The 20,603-nt window shown below is 38.5% G+C and overlaps 1 pseudogene; it reads left to right on the top strand.

Annotated features, from left to right (window-relative positions):
* The window catches only part of LOC116459817 (methylosome subunit pICln-like), a 38,425-nt pseudogene extending 18,670 nt beyond the window's left edge, over positions 1-19,755 (top strand).
* The last annotated feature ends 848 nt before the right edge of the window (positions 19,756-20,603 follow it).

Below are 20,603 nucleotides of genomic sequence, written 5' to 3'. Positions count from 1 at the left end.
ACTTGGTATGATTTAAGTCCTCTTAAGTCAGTTAATACTTGTTTTGTGGCCCAATTTGTGTTCTACCCTGATGAATGTCCCATGTGTGCTTGAGAAAAAAAAAAAGTAATTTTTTTTGAGAAAAAAAGTGTAACATCTGCTGCTGTTGGATGGAATATTCTATATGTCTGTTAAGTTCACTTTTTTGTATTGTGTTGTTCAAGTCTGCTGTTTATACTCTTTCTGGAATATCTATACGTTGTTGGAAGTATTAAGGTTCTCTACTATTATTGTATTGCTATTTCTCCCTTCATTTTTGTCAATATTTGCTTTATATATTTAGGTGCTCTAATGTTGAGTGCATATATATTTACAACTGCTATATCTTAGTGATGAATTGATTCCTTTATCATTAGTCACCTTATTTGCTTCCTATGACAGATTTTGACTGAAAGTCCATCTTGTCTGATATAAGTACAGCCATCCCTTCTCTCTTTTCGTTACCATTTACATGGAATAGCTTTTCTCATCCCTTCACTTTCAGCCTACATGTGTCTTCAAGGCTAAAGCTAGTCTCTTGTATATCATATTGTTGAATCTTTTTTGAAAAATCCATTCAGCCACTTTATCTTTTGATTTAGTTAAGTTATATTGTAATTATTATAGGTAAGGATTCATTGTTTTCATTCTGTTTTCTGCTTTGGTAATTCTTTTTATTGTCTTCCTTTGTGATTTGCTAACTATGTTTCAGTTATATGCTTTAATTCCTTTTTCTTAATTTTTTTGTATATATAGAAGCCTTTATTTCTGTATATGGTTATCAAGAAGTTTCCATAAAATGTGTTATAGTTATTAATTAGCTCAAAATTGATATATCATATACTAAAATTCCACACTTTTAGTTTACACACACATAAGTTTATACTATTGATACCATAATTTAACCTTTTTGTATTACGCATTAATACATTTTTGTAGCAATAGCTATTTTTAATACTTTTTTACTTCTATACTAGAGTTAAATTTATACACCACCATTACAGTATTATTCTGAATTTGGCTACATATATTTACCTTTACCAGTGAATAAAGGTAAATACTTTCATTTGTTTTTATGTTGTTACTTGGTAATCTTTTGTTTAAACTGAAATAATTTCCTTTAGCATTTCTTATAAGGTAGATCTAATGGTGTGAACTCCTCAAGCTTTGATTTATCTGGAAATGTCTATCTCTCCTTTATTTTTTCTAATTATACTTTAAGTTCTAGGGTACATGTGTACAATGTACTGGTTTGTTACATATGTATACATGTGCAATGTTGATTTGCCACACCCATCAACTCATCATTTACATTAGGTATTTCTCCTATTGCTATCCCTCTCTGAGTCCCCCACCCCGTGACAGGCCCCAGTGTGTGATGTTCCCCGCCCTGTGTCCATGTGTTCTCATTATTCGACTCCCACCTATGAGTAAGAATATGTGGCATTTGGTTTTCTGTCCTTGTGATAGTTTGCTCAGAATGATGGTTTCGAGCTTCATCCATGTCCCTGCAGAGGACATAAACTCATATTTTTATGGCTGCATAGTATTCCATGGTGTATCTTAATCCAGTCTATTGTTGTGGGACATTTGGGTTGGTTCCAAGTCTTTGCTATTGTGAATAGTGCCGCAATAAACATATGTGTGCATGTGTCTTTATAGCAGCATGACTTATAGTCCTTTGGGTATATATCCAGTAATGGAATTGCTGAGTCAAATGTTATTTCTAGTTCTAGATTCTTGAGGAATCACCACACTGTCTTCTACAATGGTTGCACTAATTTACACTCCCACCAACAGTATAAAAGCATTCCCATTTCTCCACATCCTCTCCAGCATCTGTTGTTTCCTGACTTTTTAATGATCCAACAGACATATGAAAAAATGCTCATAACTGGTCAAAGAAATGCAAATCAAAATCACGATGAGATACCATCTTATGCCAGTTAGAATGGCAATCATTAAAAAGTCTCTATTTTTAAAGAACAGATTTTCCAGGTATAATATTCTTATATTGCAGTTCTGTGAGTTTTTTTTTTTTTTTAGTACTTTTAATATGTCATCCCACCTCTTCCTGGTCTTCAAGGTTTCTGCTGAGAAATATTTTGATAGTTTTATAGATGTTCTGCTGTATGAGAAACTTCTCTTACTATACTTTCAAAATTTCATCTTTGACTATTGGCAATTTGATTATTATGTGTCACAGGGTAACCTTTGTGATTATCTTGCTAAGAGACCTATGAACTTCATGAATGAGAATGTCCATATTCTTCCCAAAATTTGAGGAGTTTCCAACCATTACTTCTTTAAATAAGCTTTCAGCTCCTTTCTTTATATGTTCTCCTTCTGTCACTTGTATGATGTATAAATTTGTTTGATGATGTTTCATAGGTCTCTATATACTTTTTAAAATTCTTTTTTTTTTTCTATTTTTCTAGCTGGCTAATTTCAAATGACCAGTCTTCACGTTCACTGTCCTCTTATTCTGCATGATCAAGTTTACTCTTGAAGATCTCTATTAAAATTTTCAGTTCTATATTTGTATTCTTCAGCTCCAAGGTTTCTATTTGGTTCCTTCCTATGGTTTCTATTTCTTTATTAAACTCCTCACTATGTTCATTTATTGTTTCTTGATTTTAGTTTTTTAAGTGTTTTTTTTCTTGCATCTCATTGAGTTTTTAGATGATTATTTTGACATTTTTCTCAGGCAATTTATAGATCTCCATTTCTTTTGGGTTTGTTATTGGAGGTTTTTGTTTCCTTTGGTGGTATCATGTTTGCCTGGTTGTACTCTGTAGCCTTATATTTGTGTTGATGTATTTGAAGCACAAACACCTCTTCCTGTATTCATGACTTGATTGACAGATTGAGAGATAAAAGCTTTCTCCTGTCTGGTTTCTAGAATGGTGGGATTGCCTCTAGGCTTATAGCCAAGCAGGGTCACAACCGGGTCACATGACATCTTTACATGTGGATCCACAGTGTGGTTCATTATGGGGTCAGTGTTTGGCAGGACTATTACAAAGGCAGGCATGGATCCTGATTGACTCCTGGTCAGATGAAACTGCCTCCAGGATTTTGGTTAGTAGGGGTGATTCTGGGATAAAAGTCCACTTCAGGATATTGCAGTTGGGTCAACAGATGATGGGCCTGTTTCCTGTGGATAAATGTTATGCCATCTGGGTCCCTTGGAAGGCTCCTGCTCATTCACTGTTTGGAACTCTGGCCAGGCAAGATTGGCTCGGGAGTATGGTTGAAGAGGACAGGATCTGAATCACAGGGCTGTTTCAGTTACAAAGCTGAATCCAAGATCTGTAGGTCTGCCTCTGTGGGCATAAATGGGTGTTTATCCTATCCCATACCTGGGTGGGTAGGACTATTTGGACAATGTCCGAGCAAGGCTTTTGTGGGGTCATAGAACTGCTTAAAGATTTGCAGTCAGTCTGAGGTCAAGAGTCCTGCCTTTAGAGGCATGGATGGTCGTGTCTTTTGCAGGTCCCTGGGCAGCAGGAATGCTCTCAGACAATAGCTGAATGGTAGAGTTGGGTTACAGGGTCATTTTAGGATCATTTGTGAGACTAAGGCTCTAAGGCCTACTCTGGAAAAACCAGATGGGCATACCACAGATTTTATCAATTCACCTATTGAAGGATACCTGAGTTCACTACAATTTTTTGCAATTATAAAGTTGACATAAAATTTCATGTGTAGGTTTTAGTGTGGGTATAACTTTTTAGGTTGGCTGGAGAATATCCCAAATAAATGAAAACATTTTCATGTAAAACTTTATACACATAGGTTAATAGAAACTTTATTAATAGCCAAAAACTAGGTACTAGATATTACCATGCAATGGGTAAATGGCTAAACAAAGGAAAGTAAATTCATACCACGCACTACTACTCAGCAATAAAAAAAACAAACTATTGATACATGCAACATCTTAGATAAACCTCAATGAAATTATGCTGAGTGAAAAAAGTCAATCATAAAAGGATACTTGTAGGGTTCCCTAATTCTTCCTACTTTCTGTGTCCTATCTAAAAATTCCCAGAGTACCTTGACTGCTTTGTGCCCTAGAGAGTGGCAGGTATTTCCCAGCAAGCTTGACCCCAAACCAAGGCCTTGAACATTCTCAAACACTGATAAAGGTATCTAGGTTGTTGCCCCAAACACTGAAAGATATTGGCTTTGTCCCTGAGCCAAATTCCTTAAACTCTCATAAAAATTCCATACCCGGCCTTCTTGATGCAAATGTATCTAGGTATGTAGCCATTTACCCATTGAATGGTAATATCTAGTACCTAGATAGTATCTAGGTAGATCACTTTTCTTTTGCTCTCTATCACGTGGATTGCTGTAGCACTCTAAGTTCTCCTAATAAATGCTTTGGACTGACTACTCTGGTGTTTAGTTAGCTTCTTTCTTTGGAGTCTCAAACAGCCACATAACAGGACAGTTCAAAGCACTCTTGTGCGAACATTTCTCCCACCACTTTTGGAGTGATTCCAGCTGCATTTCAGTGGAACAAAATGGAGACACCACACGATGCCATTTGTTCAACATTCATTAAACATCAGAATTATAGAGATGGAGAACAGATTAATGGTTTCCAGAGATTATGAATTGGGGCGGGGGGGAATGTGTGGTAATAAAGTGATAGTATGAGGGAGAATTTTTATGAAGTACAATTAATAGTCTTGATTGTAGTGGTTGTTATATAATGAAATTACACTGAGCTACACCCCTCCACACATGCACATAAGCAAGCACATGTATAACTAGTAAAATCTGAATAAATTCTGTGGTGTAGCAAATTCATTTTTCTGATTTTGATGGTGTACTATAATTGTACAAAATGTTAACACTACTGGAGTCTGGTGAAGGGTGTTGGGATCCCTTTGTATGTGTTTCTTTATACCTTTGTGAAAATCTGTGTAATTATTTCAAAATAAGATGTTTAAGAAATAAGTAGGCTGGGCATGGTGGCTCACATCTGTTTTCCCAGCACTTTGGGAGGCCGAGAAGGGCGGATCACAAGGTCAGGAGATCGAGACCATCCTGGCCAACATGGTGAAATTCCGTCTGTACTAAAAATACAAAAACTATCTGGATGGCGCCTGTAAATTCAGCTGGGTGTGGTGGCACCTATAATCTCAGCTACTTGGGAGGCTGAGGCAGAAGAATCGCTTGAACCCGGGAGGTGGAGATTGCAGTGAGCCAAGATCTTGGCACTGCACTCCAGCCTAGTGACAGAGCAAGACTGTCTCAAAAAAAAAAAAAAAAAAAAAAAAAGTTACTGAATTATAAATCTCCCCACGTCTTACAAAATCAACAAGGAATATTAATAGTCATTTACATTTCTAATTCCATTAGGAGAAAATATAATATTACAAATTTCCATTTCCATTGAAATTTGTTATATTGGAAACTCAAAAGCAGCAGAGCCAGCTCAGGAGCCCATTCCAAAGCAAAAATTTAGAAGGAAACAGTAAAGATGAGAATGCAGCAAAGGTCTAGCAGTGGTGAGCTAAAGACAAAGTCACACGCAGAGAGTTCCACAGTGATTGGGGAAAACACTGAGTCATTGTGAATCAGAATTGTCTGCTAGGAAATCAAAGGATAGGAGCTTGCGTATGCAAGAGTGGAGAAACAGTCTTGGAAAGGCATCACCTCCGAGGAGAGAGGGAAGTTATAAAGTGGATGCATCATGGAAACGAGAAAGAAAAAAAATCAAATGGCAGAAATTAAGCATCCTAATGAAACAAAAGAATATCATGGTATTAAAACACTGTCTCTCAAATCAAAGGTGCTATATTTTACTGTACCTATAGAAACATCATTTTCTAGAAAAAGAAAATGTAGTAAGCCACACAAATAGCTCACATCTTTTCCACCCCATGCAGAAATGCCAGTTATTTCTGGTCCATAAAAAAAATAAAACCATTTAAAAATAAGCATAAAACCACAGGAAAATCTATAAAATGCTCCTATTAAAACTACTGAAGTATTGAGAAAACTTTTCAGCTGATTAAAATAATCTCTGCAAAAGCAGCCATTAAGGCAAAGGTAGACTATAAAACAAGATACTGACATGATGAAATGTCATTAAAGAATTTTTACTAAAAACATACCTTGAGTCAGAAGTTCACATGCCAAGAGTAGGAATGGACAGAAAATACAGATATAAGGTATAAAAATAAATTTGAAGAAAAAAAGTGAAAGTCTAAAAATCTAAATGTTAATATTAGAAGTATATTATGAAAAAATAGGGATAAAGAATTCCAAAGTGTTATTACAGAGGACATTTAAGCATTAACAAAAAGGCTGGGTAAAATGGCTAGACATGAGGCTAAATTAGGACTCAGTCTATGGAGAAAGCATTTTAGCTTGGACTGACTATAGTCATAGGGGTATGTATGCCCTGAACAGTCTGTGACCTTGGGGGAGGTAGAGATAGCAATTGTGGGACTTTGCATTGGAGTACAATGCTGCTGTGGCACAGCAGAAAGCAACAGTGGACAGAACTCAGGTGGAACCTAGGGAAGGAGTATTCCGACTTGCTCTAGCCAGAAGGGAATCACCCATCCTAGCAGTCAGAACTTGAATTTGGGCAAGCCTCACCACAATGGGCAAAAGTGCTCTGGGGTCTTAGATAAATCTGAAAGACAATCAAGGCCATAAGGATTGCAAATTCTAGGCAAGATCAAGTGTTGTGCTGGGCTTGGGGCCACTGGACTTGGGGAGGGCACACATGCCTAGTGAGACATGAGCCAAGGCAGCTAAGGGACTGCTTGCATGACTTGCTCCCAACGCCAGGCATTGCAGCCTGCAGCTCTAAAAGAGACTTCTTCCTTCTGCTTGAGAAGAGAAGGAAGAGTAAATAGGACTTTTTCTTGAAAATTGGATACTAGCTCAACCACAGTAGGGTAAGGAACCAGGGAGAGTCATGAGGCCCCTATTTCAGGCCCTAGCTCCTGGATGACATTTCTAGACAGACCCTGGGGCAGCAGAGAACCTGGTTCCTTAAAAGGAAGGACCCAGTCCTAGCAGAATTTATCACCTGCTGACTAAAGAGCCCTTAGGCTCTAAATCTGCGCAGTAAGCAGGTAGTGCATACTGTGGGTCTTGGATGAAACTCTTGAGTCATGCTGGCTTCAGGTATGACCCAGCACAGTCCCAGCAATGATGCCTACAGAGAAAGGCCCCTTCTGCTTGAGAAAAGCGAGAGAAGAATAAAGGAGACTGTTCTGCAGCAGAGGTACCAGCTCTGTCACAGTGGGGAAGAGCACCAAACAGGCCCCTGAGGTCCCCGATTCTTCCCTTGGTTCTTACAGTGTTTCTGGGCCTACCTTGGGCCAGAGAGAAGCCCACTATCCTGAAAAGTGAGTCCCAGGCATGGCAGCATTTACTACAAGTTGACTGAAGATATCTTGGGCCCTAAGTGAACATCAGTGTTACCCTGGCAGTACTCCCCATGGGCCTGTAGTGGTGGCAGACATGGGGAGAGACTCCTCTGCCTGGGGAAAGGGAAGGGAAGAGTGGGAAGGACTTTGTCTCATGGCTTGGGTGCCATCTCAGCCACAGCAAAATAGAGCACCAGGTAGATTTATATGGTTTCTGACTCCTTGTCCTGTTTCCTGGACAGCATTACTGGACTCACCTGGGACCAGGGGAACTTGCCACCCTCAAGAGAAAAACAGAAGCCTAGCTAGCTTCATCACCTGCTGATTATAGAGCCCTAGGGCCTTGAGTAAACATAAGTGCTAGCCAGGTAGTAGTTACAGTGGGCCTTGGGCAAAACTCAGTGCTGTGCTAGCTTCAGGTCTGACCCAGTACAGTTCCAGTATTGGTGGCCACAAGGCTGCTTGTGTCACCCTTCCCCTAGCTCCAGACAGCTCAGCATGGAGACAGAGACTCCATTTGTTTGCATGAAAATAAGGGAAGAAAACAAGATTCTCTGCCTGGTAATCCAGAGAATTCTTCCAGATCTTATCTAAGACCAGCAAGGCAGTACCTCTGTGAGTCTGCAAGAACCATAGCATTATTGGGCTTGGGGTACCCTCTAATTCAGATACAGCTACAGTAACCAAAAGCATAGATGAAAACACTTAAGTCTCTTCAAATACCTGGAAAGGCTTCCCAAGAAGTGCAAGTACAAACAAACCTAGACTATGAAGACTATAATAAATACCTCACTCTTCAATGCCCAGACACCAATGAATATCCACAAGCATCAAGAGTATCCAGGAAAACATGACCTCACCTAAGGCGCCAGGGACCAATAGAGAGAGAGATGTGTGACCTTTCAAACAGAGAATTCAAAATAGTTGTTCTGAGGAAACAAAGAAATTCAAGATAACACACAGAAGAAATTCAGGATATTATCAGGTAAATTTAGCAAAGAAATTGAAATAAGCAGAATCCAGTAGAAATTTTGGAGCTGGGTGGAGCCAAGATGGCCGAATAGGAACAGCTCTGGTCTCCAGCTCCCAGCCCCAGCGACACAGAAGACGGATGATTTCTGCATTTCTGCTTGAGGTACCAGTTTCATCTCACTAGGGAGTGCCTAACAGTGGGTGCAGGACAGTCGGTGAAGCGCACTGTGCGCGAGCCGAAGCAGGGCGAGGCATTACCTCACTCGGGAAGCGCAAGGGGTCAGGGAGTTCCCTTTCCTAGTCAAAGAAAGGCGAAACAGACGGCACCTGGAATATCGGGTCAGTCCCACCCCAATACTGCGCTTTTCCAACGGGCCTGGAAAACGGCACACTAGGAGATTGTGTCCCGCACCTGGCTCGGAGGGTCCTGTGCCCACGGAGTCTCGCTGATTGCTAGCACAGCAGTCTGAGATCAAGCCGCAAGGTGGCAGCGAGGCTGGGGGAGGGGCGCCCGCCATTGCCCAGGCTTGCTTAGGTAAACAAAGCAGCCAGGAAGCTCGAACTGGGTGGAGCCCACCACAGCTCAAGGAGGCCTGCCTGCCTCTATAGGCTCCACCTCTGGGGGCAGGGCACAGACAAACAAAAACTCAGCAAGAACCTCCACAGACTTAAAGGTCCCTGTCTGACTGACAGCTTTGAAGAGAGTAGTGGTTCTCCCAGCACGCAGCTGGAGATCTGAGAACGGACAGACTGCCTCCTAAAGTGGGTCCCTCACCCCTGAGCAGCCTAACTGGGAGGCACCCCCCCAGTAGGGACAGACTGACACCTCATTCAACCGGGTACTCCTCTGAGACAAAACTTTCAGACGAACTATCAGACAGCTGAATTTGTGGTCTCACGAAAATCCGCTGTTCTGCAGCCACCGCTGCTGACACCCAGCCAAACAGAGTCTGGAGTGGACCTCTAGTAAACTCCAACAGACCTGCAGCTGAGGGTCCTGTCTGGTAGAAGGAAAACTAACAAACAGAAAGGACATCCACACCAAAAACCCATCTGTACATCACCATCATCAAAGACCAAAAGTAGATAAAACCACAAAGATGGGGAAAAAACAGAACAAAAAAACTGGAAACTCTAAAAAACAGAGCACCTCTCCTCCTCCAAAGGAACGCAGTTCCTCACCAGCAACGGAACAAAGCTGGATGGAGGATGACTTTGATGAGTTGAGAGAAGAAGTCTTCAGACGATCAAACTACTCTGAGCTACGAGAGGAAATTCAAAACAATAGCAAAGAAGTTAAAAACTTTGAAAAAATATTAGAAGAATGGATAACTAGAATAACCAATGGAGAGAAGGGCTTAAAGGAGCTGATGGAGCTGAAAGCCAAGTTTCGAGAACTACGCGAAGATTGCAGAAGCCTCAGTAGCAGATGTGATCAACTGGAAGAAAGGGTATCGCTGATGGAAAATGAAATGAATGAAATGAAGCGAGAAGGGAAGTTTAGAGAAAAAAGAATAAAAAGAAATGAACAAAGCCTCCGAGAAATTTGGGACTATGTGAAAAGACCAAACCTACGTCTGATTGGTGTACCTGAAAATGATGGGGAGAATGGAACCAAGTTGGAAAACACTCTGCAAGATATTATACAGGAGAACTTCCCCAATCTAGCAAGGCAGGCCAGCATTCAGATTCAGGAAATACAGAGAACCCCACAAAGATAATCCTCGAGAAGGGCAACTCCAAGACACATAATTGTCAGATTCACCAAAGTTGAAATGAAGGAAAAAATGTTAAGGGCAGCCAGAGAGAAAGGTCGGGTTACCCACAAAGGGAAGCCCATCAGACTAACAGCTGATCTCTCAGCAGAAACTCTACAAGCCAGAAGAGAGTGGGGGCCGATATTCAACATTCTTAAAGAAAAGAATTTTCAACCCAGAATTTGCTATCCTGCCAAACTAAGCTTCATAAGTGAAGGAGAAATAAAATACTTCACAGACAAGCAAATGCTGAGTGATTTTGTCACCACCAGGCCTGCCCTAAAAGAGCTCCTGAAGGAAGCACTAAACATGGAAAGGAACAACCGGTACCAGCCACTGCAAAAACATGCCAAATTGTAAAGACCATCAAGGCTAGGAAGAAACAATAGCAACTAACGAGCAAAATAACCAACTAACATCATAATGACAGGATCAGATTCACACATAACAATATTAACGTTAAATGTAAATGGGCTAAATGCTCCAATCAAAAGACACAGACTGGCAAACTGGATAAGGAGTCAGGACCCATCAGTGTGCTGTATTCACGAAACCCATCTCACGTGCAGAGACACACATAGACTCAAAATAAAGGGATGGAGGAAGATCTATCAAGCAACTGGAAAACAAAAAAAGGCAGGGGTTGCAATCCTAGTCTCTGATAAAATAGACTTTAAACCAACAAAGATCAAAAGAGACAAAGAAGGCCATTACATAATGGTAAAGGGATCAATTCAACAAGAAGAGCTAACTATCCTAAATATATATGCACCCAACACAGGAGCACCCAGATTCATAAAGCAAGTCCTCAGTGACCTACAAAGGGACTTAAACTCCCACACAATAATAATGGGAGATTTTAACACCCCACTGTCAACATTAGACAGATCAACGAGACAGAAAGTTAACAAGGATATCCAGGAATTGAACTCAGCTCTACATAAAGTGGACCTAATAGACATCTACAGAACTCTCCACCCCAAGTCAACAGAATATACATTTTTTTCAGCACCACACCACACCTATTCCAAAATTGACCACATAGTTGGAAGTAAAGCTCTCCTCAGCAAATGTAAAAGAACAGAAATTATAACAAACTGTCTCTCAGACCACAGTGCAATCAAACTAGAACTCAGGATTAAGAAATTCACTCAAAACCGCTCAACTACATGGAAACTGAACAACCTGCTCCTGAATGACTATTGGGTACATAATGAAATGAAGGCAGAAATAAAGATGTTCTTTGAAACCAACGAGAACAAAGATACAACATACCAGAATCTCTGGGACACATTCAAAGCAGTGTGTAGAGGGAAATTTATAGCACTAAATGCCCACAAGAGAAAGCAGGAAAGATCCAAAATTGACACCCTAACATCACAATTAAAAGAACTAGAAAAGCAAGAGCAAACACATTCAAAAGCTAGCAGAAGGCAAAAAATAACTAAAATCAGAGCAGAACTGAAGGAAATAGAGACACAAAAAACCCTTCAAAAAATTAATGAATCCAGGAGCTGGTTTTTTTGAAAAGATCAACAAAATTGATGGACCGCTAGCAAGACTAATAAAGAAGAAAAGAGAGAAGAATCAAATAGATGCAATAAAAAATGAAAAAGGGGATATCACCACCGATCCCACAGAAATACAATCTACCATCAGAGAATACTACAAACACCTCTATGCAAATAAACTAGAAAATCTAGAAGAAATGGATAAATTCCTTGACAAATACACCCTCCCAAGACTAAACCAGGAAGAAGTTGAATCTCTGAATAGACCAATAACAGGTTCTGAAATTGTGGCAATAATCAATAGCTTACCAACCAAAAAGAGTCCAGGACCTGAAGGATTCACAGCTGAATTCTACCAGAGGTACAAGGAGGAACTGGTACCATTCCTTCTGAAACTATTCCAATCGATAGAAAAAGAGGGAATCCTCCCTAACACATTTTATGAAGCCAGCATCGTCCTGATACCAAAACCTGGCAGAGACATAACCAAAAAAGAGAATTTCAGACCAATATCCTTGATGAACATTGATGCAAAAATCCTCAATAAAATACTGGCAAACCGAATCCAGCAGCACATCAAAAAGCTTATCCACCATGATCAAGTGGGCTTCATCCCTGGGATGCAAGGCTGGTTCAACATACGCAAATCAATAAATGTAATCCAGCATATAAACAGAACCAAAGACAAAAACCACATGATTATCTCAATAGATGCAGAAAAGGCCTTTGACAAAATTCAACAACCCTTCATGCTAAAAACTCTCAATAAATTAGGTATTGATGGGACGTATCTCAAGATAATAAGAGCTATCTATGACAGACCCACAGCCAATATCATACTGAATGGCCAAAAACTGGAAGCATTCCCTCTGAAAACTGGCACAAGACAGGGATGCCCTCTCTCACCGCTCCTATTCAACATAGTGCTGGAAGTTCTGGCCAGAGCAATCAGGCAGGAGAAGGAAATAAAGGGTATTCAACTAGGAAAAGAGGAAGTCAAATTGTCCCTGTTTGCAGATGACATGATTGTATATCTAGAAAACCCCATTGTCTCAGCCCAAAATCTCCTTAAGCTGATTAGCAACTTCAGCAAAGTCTCAGGATACAAAATTAATGTACAAAAATCACAAGCATTCTTGTACACCAATCACAGACAAACAGAGAGCCAAATCATGAGTGAACTCCCATTCACAATTGCTTCAAAGAGAATAAAATACCTAGGAATCCAACTTACAAGGGATGTGAAGGACCTCTTCAAGGAGAACTACAAACCACTGCTCAATGAAATAAAAGAGGATACAAACAAATGGAAGAACATTCCATGCTCATGGGTTGGAAGAATCAATATCGTGAAAATGGCCATACTGCCCAAGGTCATTTATAGATTCAATGCCATCCCCATCAAGCTACCAATGACTTTCTTCACAGAATTGGAAAAAACTACTTTAAAGTTCATATGGAACCAAAAAAGAGCCCGCATCGCCAAGTCAATCCTAAGCCAAAAGAACAAAGCTGGAGGCATCACGCTACCTGACTTTAAACTATACTACAAGGCTACAGTAACCAAAACAGCATGGTACTGGTACCACAACAGAGACATAGATCAATGGAACAGAACAGAGCCCTCAGAAATGACGCCGCATAGCTACAGCTATCTGATCTTTGACAAACCTGACAAAAACAAGAAATGGGGAAAGGATTCCCTATTTAATAAATGGTGCTGGGAAAACTGGCTAGCCATATGTAGAAAGCTGAAACTGGATCCCTTCCTTACACCTTATACAAAAATTAATTCAAGATGGATTAAAGACTTATATGTTAGACCTAAAACCATTAAAATCCTACAAGAAAACCTAGGCAATACCATTCAGGACATAGGCGTGGGCAAGGACTTCATGTCTAAAACACCAAAAGCAATGGCAACAAAAGCAAAAATCGACAAATGGGATCTCATTAAACTAAAGAGCTTCTGCACAGCAAAAGAAACTATCATCAGAGTGAACAGGCAACCTACAGAATGGGAGAAAATTTTTGCAACCTACTCATCTGACAAAGGGCTAATATCCAGAATCTACAATGAACTCAAACAAATTTACAAGAAAAAAACAAACAACCCCATCAAAAAGTGGGCAGAGGACATGAACAGACACTTCTCAAAAGAAGACATTTATGCAGCCAAAATACACATGAAGAAATGCTCATCATCACTGGCCATCAGAGAAATGCAAATCAAAACCACAGTGAGATACCATCTCACACCAGTTAGAATGGCCATCATTAAAAAATCAGGAAACAATAGGTGCTGGAGAGGATGTGGAGAAATAGGAACACTTTTACACTGTTGGTGGGACTGTAAACTAGTTCAACCATTGTGGAAGTCAGTGTGGCGATTCCTCAGGGATCTCGAACTAGAAATACCATTTGACCCAGCCATCCCATTACTGGGTATATACCCAAAGGACTATAAATCATGCTGCTATAAAGACACATGCACACATATGTTTATTGCAGCACTATTCACAATAGCAAAGAGTTGGAACCAACCCAAATGTCCAACAACGATAGACTGGATTAAGAAAATGTGGCACATATACACCATGGAATACTATGCAGCCATAAAAAATGATGAGTTCGTGTCCTTTGTAGGGACATGGATGAAACTGGAAAACATCATTCTCAGTAAACTATCGCAAGGACAAAAAACCAAACACCGCATGTTCTCACTCATAGGTGGGAATTGAACAATGAGAACTCATGGACACAGGAAGGGGAACATCACACTCCGGGGACTGTTTTGGGGTGGGGGGAGGGGGGAGGGACAGCATTAGGAGATACACCTAATGCTAAATGACGAGTTAATGGGTGCAGGAAATCAACATGGCACATGGATACATATGTAACAAACCTGCACATTGTGCACATGTACCCTAAAACCCTAAAGTATAATAAAAAAAAAAAAAAAGAAATTTTGGAGCTGAAAATATAACTGACATATTAAAAATGCACCAGAGTCTCTTAGTAGCAGAACTGATCAAGCAGAAGAATTAGTGAGCCTGAAGACAAGCTACTTGAAAATACACAGTCAGAGGAGACAAAAGAAAAAAGAAAAAAGAATGTGGCACAATTAAGATCTAGAAAATAGCCCCCAAAAGGCAAATCTAAGAGTTATTGGCCTTGAAGAGACAGAGAGAGTGCACTAGGGGTAGAAAGTTTATTCAAAGGGATAATAGAGAACTTCTCAAACCTAGAGAAAGATATCAATACTCAAATACAAGAAGGTTATAGAATACCAAGCAGATTTATCCCGAAGACCACTACCTCAAGCCATTCAATAATCAAACCCCCAAAAGTCAAGGATAAAGGATTCTAAAAGTAGCAAAGGAAAGGAACAAATTACAAACAATGAAGCTCCAATATGCCTGGCAGCAGACTTTTCAGTGGAAACCTTATAGACCAGGAGAGAGTAGCATGACATATTTAAATTGCTGACAGAAAAAACAAACAAACGAAAAAACTTCTACCTGAGAACAGTATATCCAGCGACAATACACTTAAAACATGAAGAATAGACAAAGAACATTATTACATAATGATAAAGGAGTCAATTTAGCAAGAGGACATAATGATTTAAAATATATGCACTCAACATGAAGCACCAAGATATATAAAGTAAATATTATTAGAGCTAGAGAGACAGACTAATACAATAATTGCTGGAGACTTCAACACCCCACTAACAGCAGTGGACAGGTTATTTAAGACAGAAAATTAACAAGGAAACATTAGACTTAATCTGCACCGTGGAACAAATAGACCTAATACATATTTACAGGACATTTTATCCAACACCTGCAGAATAAACATTTGTCTCCTCCGCACATGAATCATTCTCAAGGATAGACTACATGTTAAGCCACAAAACAAGACTTAAACATTCAAAATGTTGAAATTATATCAAACCTTATCTGATGACAAGGGAAGAAAACAATAAATCAATAACAAGAGAAATTTCTGGAAACTATACAAACACATGAAAATTAAACATTATACTCCTGAATGACCAGTGGGTCAATGAAAAAATTGTGCACATGTACCCTAAAACCTAAAGTATAATAATAAAAAAATAAAATAAAAAAAAGAAATTGAAAAATATTTTGAAACAAATGATTATGGAAACGCAACATGCCAAAACCTATGGGGTACAGCAAAAGCAGTACTGAGAGGGAAGTTTATAGCTAAAAGTGCCTACATCAGAAAAGAAGATACACTTCACATAAAGAACCGAATGAGGAATCTTAAAGAACTAGGAAAGCAAGAGCAAACTAAATCCAAATTTAGAAGAGAAGAATAGACACAGTAAAGATTAGAGCATTAATAAATTTGAATGAACAAAACAACACAGAAGATTAATGAAACGAAAAGATGCTTTTGAAAAGAAACTTGACAAACCTTTAGACAAAGAATAAAATAAACTTGACAAATGTTTACACAGACTCATAACATCAAAAATGAAAAAGGAGACATTACAACAAACAACTCAAAAATTTGAGGCTGCTATGAGCAACTCTATGCCAATAAGTTGGAAAGCTTAGAAGAAATGGATAAGTTTTTAGACACATAGTATCTACCAACATTGAATCATGAAGAAATCAAAAACCTAAACAGATGAATAACAAGTAATGAGATCAAAGCTGTAAGAAATAGTCTCCAAAGAAAAGCCTGGGACCCAATGGCTTCACTACTGAATTTTGCCAAACGTAAAAAAAAAAAAAAAAAAAAAAAAAAAACTAATACAATCCCACCCAAACTATCTCAAAATATAAGAAGGGGAGAAGGAAGTACTTCCATAATCATTATTATTACCCTGATACCAAAACCAAAGATAAATCAAAGGAAAAAAAAAAACTACAGGCCAATATCCCTGATGAATATTAATGTAAAAATCTTACAAAATACTAGCAAACCAAATTCAACAACACATTAAAAAGATCATTCTTCATCATCTTTGGGATTTATCACAAGGATACAAGGATGGTCAATGTATACAAATCAATGTGATACATCATATCAACAGAATGAAGGACAAAAGTGATAGAATAATTTCAACTGATGCTGAAAAATAATGAATTTTAACATCCCCTCTTGATAAATACCCTAAGAAATGGTTATACAAGAAACATACTTCAACATAATAAAAGCCATGTATGACAGATCCACAGCTAGTATAATAATGAATAGAAAAAGAAACACTGAAAGCCTTTCCTTGAATATCTGGAACATGACAAGGATGCCCACTATGACTACTGTTATCCAACATAGCACTGAAAATTCTAGCTAGATCAAACAGACAAGAGAAATAAAAACACATCCAAATTGGAAAGGAAGAAGTCAAATTATCCTTGTTTGCAAATGATATGATCTCATATTTGGAAAAAAACTAAAGATTTCACAAAAAATTATTACAACTGATAAATTCAGTACAGTTGCAGTATTCAAAAATCAACATAGAAAAATCAGGAGCATTTTTATATGCCAGAAGCAAATAATCTGAAAAAGAAATTTAAAAAGTAATCCCATTTACAATAGGTACAAAGCAAGTTGAATACCTGGAAATTAACCAAAGACATGAAAGATCCAATGAAAACTATAAAATATTGATGCAAGAAACTGAAGAGGACACAGTAAAATGGGAAGGTATTTCATGTTCAGGGATTAGAATAATCAATATTGTCAAAATTTCCACACTACCCAAAGCAGTCTACCGATTCAATTCAATCCCTGTCAAAATAGCAATGACATTCTTCCCAGAAATAGAAAAAAAATTCTAAAACTTATATGGAATTACAAAAGACCCAGAACAGTCACAGCTATCTTGAGCAAAAAGAGCAAAACTAGAGGAATCACATTATCTGACTTCAAATAATACTACACAGCTATAGTAACCAAAAGAGCATGGCACTGGCATAAAAAAAGACACATAGACCAATGGAAAAGAATAGAAAGACCAGAAACAAATCTATACATACACCGTGAACTTATTTTTGACAAAGTTGCCAGGAACATGCAGTTGGAGAAGGATAGTTTCTTCAATAAATGGTGCTGGGAAAACTGGATATCCATATGCAGAAGAATAAAACTAGTTACCTATCTCTTGCCATATACAAAAATCCAACTAGAGGTAATTATGTTAAGTGATAAAAGCCTGACACAAAAAGACAAACTTTGTATGTTCTCACTTATTTGTGAGAGGTAAAAATTAGAACCATGGAACTCATGGAGATAGTGGGTAGAATGATAGTTACCAGAGGCTGGGAAGTATAGTGGGGCAAGGGAAGTAGGGATAGCCAATAGGTACCAAAAAATAGTTAGAAAGAATGAATAAGATCCAGTATTTGATAGCACAACATGGTAACTATAATAATTTAATCATACATTTTAAAATAACCAAAAGAGTGTAACTGGATCATTTGTAACATGAAGTATAAGTGCTTGGGGTGATGGATATCTAATTTACCCTGATGTGATTATTATACATATCAATATATGTATGTATGTATATGATACATATACTATCAAAATATACCCCATACCTACTATGTGCCCACAACAATTTAAAATTTTTAAAAATTATCAGAAATTTTAATTTGTACCAGGTACCATGGTACAAATTTGTCTTATGAAGATAAGACAAAGTCCTTGTCCTCAAAAAATTGAGTCAGGTGGGCAATAAATTGTAAATTGTCAACTGCAATATGGTATACAAAATGTTATGATGATTATGAATGGGTAGCCATATGAACTCACTGAAGAAATAGTTAACCTATACTTTGGATGTAGAAATAGGGTTACATAAAATTTCATCAGAGCTCTGACAGATTATAGGGAACTTTTGAGGAAAAAGAAGTTGTTAAAAGGATGCTAGGCATTCTGATGCATGGTTAATGAGTTCAAATTGGGGGCCAGATGAAGATGAAGGGTAAAGGCTAGCAAGAGAGATCCATGAGGGCATTTGGCTTTTATCCTAGAGAGGGTATAGAGCCCATTAACATTCTTTAAGCATGGGAGTAATTTAGTGGTCTAATTAACATAGAAGTATTACTCTTATGGCAATATAGATGATTAATTTGAGGAAGACTGGGAGAAGGAATACCACTGAGAATTGTTTCAATAATCCATATTACAAATGAAAAAGGCTGAAGTTAGTGAGAAGAAATATTAATACATTTCATAGAAATTAATATGTCAAGTGAAACTAAACAAATATGTACAACTGAAGCCCTACAAATACCGTTACATAGTCAGCAAAGAAAATGGAGGGTCTAGGGTGGGGAGGACAACACAAAGGTCATAGGAATACTTTGAGATAGCTGTCCATAGAAGCTATCTCAATGTTAACATTGTGGCACATTGAAAAATAAATGCTGAAATAGTTTCCTGCTACCTGAGCCGGCAGAGGGGCACCTGCTGAACAGGAAGGGCCTCCGCACTGGTACCCTTTACATCGCTGAGAGTCACCTGTCTTGGCTAGATAGCTCTGGATTAGGATTCTCACCGGAATACCCCACCGTTAGTTTACTTGCATTATCCAGGGACCAAAGTGACTGTCTGGGAGAACATTTGTATGTTATGGTGAATGACATATTTGAAGAATCCAAAGAATCTGTTGCTGATGAAGAAGAGGAAGACAGTGATGATGTTGAACTTCTTACTGAATTTATATTTGTACCTAGTGATAAATCAGCATTGGAGGCAATGTTCACTGCAATGTGTGAATGCCAGGCCTTGCATCCAGATCCTGAAGATGAAGATTCAGATGACTGCGATGGAGAAGAATATGATGTGGAAGCACATGAACGAGGACAAGGGGACGTCCCTAAATTTTACACCTATGAAGCAGGATTATCCCATTAACAGCAGAAGGCCAAGCTACATTGGAGAGATTAGAAGAAATGCTTTCTCAGTCTGTGAGCAGCCAGTATAATATGGCTGGGGTCAGGACAGAAGATTCAATATGATTATGAAGATGGGATGGAGGTGGATACCACACCAATAGTTGCTGGACAGTTTGAGGATGCAGATGTTGATCACTGAAAATGATTTATGCAGGTTTAAGATTTTGCTCCTACTGCAGTGAGCAGAGATCATGCCATTGCACTCCAGCCTGGGCAACAAGAACGAAACTCCATCTCAAAAAAAAAAAAAAAAAAAAAAAAAAACTCTGCTCCTAACTATAGGAGAGAACTTGGTGCCTTTTCCACTCTGGAGCAAAGTTGATGAAAGTCTTTTTCCTTTTCCAAAACCCAACCCGAACCAGTTCTTTCTTGAGACAGACTATACTAAGTTGTCAACAGCAGAAGATAGATACTATGACCTTTATTAACTTGATGAATTAAATAAGAGGGTATTTGTAGTTTATTATTTACCCCAAAACTGTATGTGTCTGAGTACCCTCTGAGTAGGCCTATAATTCCTGCCTTCATTGTATGCATCTTCTGTAGGCTAGCAGACCTATGTGGTGAAAATGCACAGGAGCTTGGAGATGTAGGTTGACTGGGTGGGAAAGAGAGGGCTTTTTCATCATGTTTTACCAGCCTGCTCTGTTATAACCTCTAAAAGGTTATATCTTTTAATTTCCACCTTCTAGATTAGTTCCTGTAACAGAACAAGTGAGTCTGGGATGAAGTCCTCAAAGTACTTCAAATGGTAATTGTTTTGTTTTTGTAATAGCTTAATAAACCTAAGTTTTCTATATTTAAAAAAAGAAATAAATGCCAAACTCATATACAAGATAATAACAAAGCTCTTTTGAGAACCTTGACAGATGGGGAAATTATGGGAAACTTAAAAGGCTACAAGTGATCAAGAAGTACCCTGAGTTTACGGGAAAAATATAAGATGTTTGGGATATCAATTTAGATAGAACTTGGAATAAGTTTTTA

This window comes from Hylobates moloch, unplaced genomic scaffold, assembly GCF_009828535.3.
Source record: "Hylobates moloch isolate HMO894 unplaced genomic scaffold, HMol_V3 SCAFFOLD_20, whole genome shotgun sequence".
Classification (NCBI taxonomy): domain Eukaryota; kingdom Metazoa; phylum Chordata; class Mammalia; order Primates; family Hylobatidae; genus Hylobates; species Hylobates moloch.
This window is presented reverse-complemented; position numbering and strand designations above follow the sequence as displayed.